We start from the raw sequence: 5,073 nt of genomic DNA, 5'->3' as shown, positions 1-5,073 counted from the left end.
AGAGGCGGAGTAGATGAATAAGAAGAAACCGCACTAATGGGTGAAAGCATGGATACTACAGCGGCATGCTCAAGGTGCTTTCCTGAACCTGAGTCGAAAGCTGGAGATATATGAAACCTCTGAACAGCCAATCAGAGAGATTCCTTCCACCGACCGCCAACGCCGATTCAACAAAAAAAGGCAGACGGGGCCGACGGGTAGCAACAGAGCTGGACACACCTTCTCATTGGTGTGGACGTGAGAAGAAAACACAAACAAAAACAAGTTGACATACAAACAACAGATTACACAAGGAGTTAAAACATGGATAGGACCTACAGGAGACACTAATATTAGACAGACTGATTACAGGTCAGCCAGACTGAATACAAAATAAACACAAGTGCTGTGTGCTGAGGTAGCAGTCTCAATTAAAAAAACAGCTTTCATTACTGATTGAGATATTTTACAGCAACAGGGACAAATTACTTTCTATCAATGTTCTTTTTAGCACGGGGTGTTGTGTTTGTCCTGAAGGCAGCAGCTGAAAGAAGTGATTTAAAGAATGGCTGCTGTCCTCTAAAATGAAGACACTCAAACGTTGGACTGCTTTGTCGTGGTGATTGAACTTTGTTGTCTCTCTTTTGACATTAAGATGTATAAATCATATAAATCATGAAACAATGATAAATAAGAGTACACTTTCAATCAGTGATTGTTAAACTCTGTTTAAGGTGCACTGGCTGACTTCAGAGTTCCTAAATTGACTCAGCAGAAAGAGTCTCTGTTGTGTTTTTGTTTGTAAAAACGATCAGTTCTGTGGTCCATGTTTGACCTGATTGTGTTTCCTGATGTGCTCTGTGTTTCAGTGGTGAAGGGAGAGGATACCTGGAGAGTGACTCACTCTTCTGCTCAGATCTGTGCCGTCAAAGGATCAACAGTGGAGATACCCTGCACCTACACATACCCATCAACAATAAGACAACAAACTACTGTAGTTCAGAGCAGATTCTGGTTTACTAAAGACAGGTATGGACCTGTAGATGTGAGAACAGACCCAGACTACTCAGGTCGTGTTGAGTATCTTTTTCATGAGAACGTCTGCACTCTGAGAATCAAAAACCTGAGAGAGAGAGACTCAGCTGTTTACAAGTTCATGTTCACAACAAACCAACCAGGAGGAAGTTTAACTGGTGATGAAGGAGTCACTTTGTCCATCACAGGTAACATTCTCATTTTAAGTATTTTCTTCATTTTCAGAGTTAATACTACTGTGAATCTTTTTGTTTTTGTTTATTTTAATGTTCTAACTTTCTTCACATGTTCAGACCTTCAGGTGCAGGTGGAAAGAAAAAGGAATCATGCAGAGCTGAAGTGTTACAGCAGCTGTAATGTGGCTGATAATCCTTCATATGTCTGGTACAGAAATGGAAAAAAAATGATTGCAGAGACGTCTTCTATTAGAGTCTCTGTTCATGAGAATAACAAGTATTCCTGCTCTGTTAAAGGACGAGAGGATTACCGCTCTCCTGAAGTCTGTAAGTTTACTCCACAGTGTTTGACTTTACGTTTTATAACCTGTTAACTCTTCCTCATTTTAACGTTTAAAAAGTTTGACCTGACATTGATTTTCAAAGTAAATGAAAAGTGTTTTCTCCTCCAGATGCTCCAAAGCTTCCCTCTGTGTCAGTGAGTCCCTCTGCTGAGATAGTGGAGGGCAGTTCAGTGACTCTGACCTGTAGCAGTGATGCTAACCCAGCAGCTACTTTTAAATGGTACAAGAGAAATCAGACCCCTCAATACCTTCATGAAGGAGCACAGCTGGTCTTCAACTACATTCAACCCTCGGCCTCTGGAGAGTATTACTGTGGATCTGAGAACAAGCTGGGGAGGAAGAGGTCTGGATACGTCTCTATCAATGTGAAATGTGAGTGAAACAGCAGAAATGTTCTTGAAGATATTATGTGTAAAGAAGAAACTCTCACCTACAAATAAACACACTACTATAGTCTCTTTGACAGATTCAAGTTAAAGGACCAGTGTGTGAGATTTAATCAGGACTTTAATGTGACGATTTAAAATATTTTTACTTGAGTTTAATTACTTTAAAAGTTTGTAATGTTAATGATTGTTTATGTCTGCACTTCACAAAGTTCACAATGCTTCACATGTTTCTATAATAAACCAGAAGACTCAGAACAAACGGCTGCTTTAGAGCGGGCCTTCAGTCTACTGAAGCCGGGCGACTCTGAGCCATTTCAGGACGATTTCATCAAAACCTTTGAGTCGACTGATTTTTCATTCTGCCTGATCTCCCGTTGTTAGTTGTGCAGTGTACACTGAGGCTCGACAGCCTATCATTGTCTGATCAGCTGCTTCAGACTGGTCGGATGATTTTCTGGCACGTTTGATATTTTGGTTGTACGACTGCCCACACTCACATAGCAGAGCCATGCGCAGATCCCACGACTTCAGGACTTTTCCCCCCTGATTGTGTCTGCGCAAACTGACAGAAAACATCCTAAATCACCATGGCAACAGTAGACACGCCTGTTTAATCCAAAAGAAACGATGGCAGGAAATATCTGCAGACCTCCAGCTGAGAGGGAATACTTGTTATTATTTAGCTGCTAGTTAGCTTGTGTGTGTGTGTGTGTGTGTGTGTGTGTGTGTGTGTGTGTATTTGAGTCGTGCATATGAGACAGATCTATTGATGATGGTGAATGCTCTGTCCTGATTTCACTCGTACAGTGTGAGTCGACATTCCTCCATGAATTTCAAACAATCGTACAGAGTACGCTGAGCTTTAATGATTGTTGTAAACTCTGCAGGTGAAGAGGGGAGCATCGAGGGAGGGGTTGTCAGCTGGTTTCAATCTGCACCCTCAGCACTTTATTCCACTTAATTCTTCTTTGGTCACTTCAGTTATATTTTTATTCTTCTCTCCTCAAGATGCTCCATCAGTTTGTTCAGCGTCTGTGAGTCCTGCTGGTGAAATCAGAGAGAACAGTAGAGTGACTGTGACCTGTAGCTGTGATGCTAACCCAGCACCTGAATACACCTGGTACAAGGTGAACGGTCGTGAACTCAGTAAAGAATCAGAGCTCGTCTTCAGCTCAGTTCAGTCCTCTGACTCTGGAAGGTATTACTGTAAAGCTAAGAATGATCTGGGAGAGAGGACATCTGGATACGTCAAAGTTGAAGTGAAATGTGAGTGAAAAACATTTTCTTTGAAAAGCAACATTGAGCTGATTTCTCATTTGAAGGTTTAATTTGCTGATCATATCTGCTTCCTCTAGCTCTACTTCACACTCACAGTCTGCAGCTAAAGCCCACTGAGCACTGACAACTAATGGTTAAAAGACACATCTTTAATTTGAATTTAAATGTTGAATATAGCTGGAGTAGAGCGTTAGTTATATAATACATGTTAGCAGTGTGAGATTGTCTGTACCAACGTCTCCTCACAGCACGTGACCGAGTGAGCGTCTGAAGAGTTTCTTAAATTTGTTCCAAAGAAAAACCTTCGACTGATTTGTGACGTGTTCTTAAACAACAGAACTGTTCACACCTCATCGCTCAACAGAGCTTGTTAGCTTATTTTGCAAAGTGAAGATAGTGATGCATTGATCATTTCTATGATTGACATGTTGAGCTTTGACTTTTGATAACATGGAGGCAAAACTTTATTCTGCTCTCCTCCATCAAAGGCTTGTATTAAAGCAACACTGTTCTGTTTGTTCACCTTCAAAATAAAAGCACTAGATGTCATACTGTTTACAAAAGAAAACTGAAATTCACAGAGCAGAGAAATAAACATTTAATGGATCCAGTGTGGACAAGAAGCGTTCAATGCTTCGTCATGCAACATCATATCTAACATCTGATGCTGTGAGGAGCATCGATGGGAGCTGGAAAACAACACTCCTGAATGTATTACACACCACCACCCAAAAAGGGGCAGCAGAGGGATGCGTCCCTAAAACTGAGACACAAAGAGAGAGTCATCAGTAGTTTTGTCTTAGTGAGAATAGATTGTTTGAATTGATCCACTTGTTTTAATGTGCTTCATGTTCTTATACTCAGTGTTTTTATGAGATGTCTTGACTGTGATTGTAGCTGCTGGAACAGAGTCACTTAAAGGAATCATTAATTATCTATATATTGAAACAGGCTCATTCTTATCCCCTTTTCTGTTCATGTGATATGTCTCTAATATTATTTCAGTTTTTTCATCTTGACAATTCAAACATTTTAATGTTGAGGAGAAATTAAAACAGATGTTTTCTCCTCCAGATGCTCCAAAGCTTCCCTCTGTGTCAGTGAGTCCCTCTGCTGAGATAGTGGAGGGCAGTTCAGTGACTCTGACCTGTAGCAGTGATGCTAACTCAACAGCTAATTACACCTGGTACAAGGAGAATAACAATCAACCTCTCAGTAGAGAAGCTCAGCTCGTCTTCAGCTCCATCAAGTCCTCTGACTCTGGAGAGTATTTATGTAAAGCTGAGAACGATCTGGGAAAGCCGACCTATAAATGGATCTCTATTGATGTGAAATGTGAGTGAAACACTTTAAACAGCAACATTCAACATTTGGAGACTTTCCTTACTGACCTGATTTCTCTGTAGTTTCATAGTTTGCTCACACCTTGATTATCCTGTCTGTTAATGACTTTCAATTCTTCAGAAACCTTTTCACTAAATGCTGTTTTCATTTAAAGGTCAGTTATTAAACTACGTCTCTTTTTGAAGCATGAAAGCTTCCCTCTGTGTCAGTGAGTCTCTCTGCTGAGACCGTGGATGGTTAGAGATCAGGGCTGTAGCAGGAGGATCATCAGTATTTATCACTTTCAAAGATATGTTGTTTAAAAAGGATTTTAACTCATAGAGAAATTCACATCTCTACAGCTTTAGACTGAGAGAATGTCAAATAAAAGATACTGATTCTAACAGGACATGAGGACTAATGCTTCACAGCTGGAATAATAAACTTAAAAATGCTATATTTCTAATATTTTAAGTTTTAGACCACTGAAAAAAACTCTGAAAGATTTAAATGTTCATTCTGTGTTTAAAAGAGACTTTTCTCCTCCTC

General features: G+C 40.1%; 1 long non-coding RNA gene across 1 annotated transcript; it reads left to right on the top strand.

Moving 5' to 3' along the window:
- The first annotated feature begins 260 nt into the window (after positions 1 to 260).
- On the top strand, positions 261 to 3,457 carry LOC114918481 (uncharacterized). Its single transcript, XR_010667087.1, has 3 exons — positions 261 to 1,202; positions 1,308 to 1,906; positions 2,932 to 3,457. It is a non-coding gene; the product is annotated as an uncharacterized lncRNA (long non-coding RNA).
- Positions 3,458 to 5,073: the final 1,616 nt, after the last annotated feature.

Source organism: Labrus bergylta, chromosome 1 (assembly GCF_963930695.1).
Source record: "Labrus bergylta chromosome 1, fLabBer1.1, whole genome shotgun sequence".
Classification (NCBI taxonomy): domain Eukaryota; kingdom Metazoa; phylum Chordata; class Actinopteri; order Labriformes; family Labridae; genus Labrus; species Labrus bergylta.
This window is presented reverse-complemented; position numbering and strand designations above follow the sequence as displayed.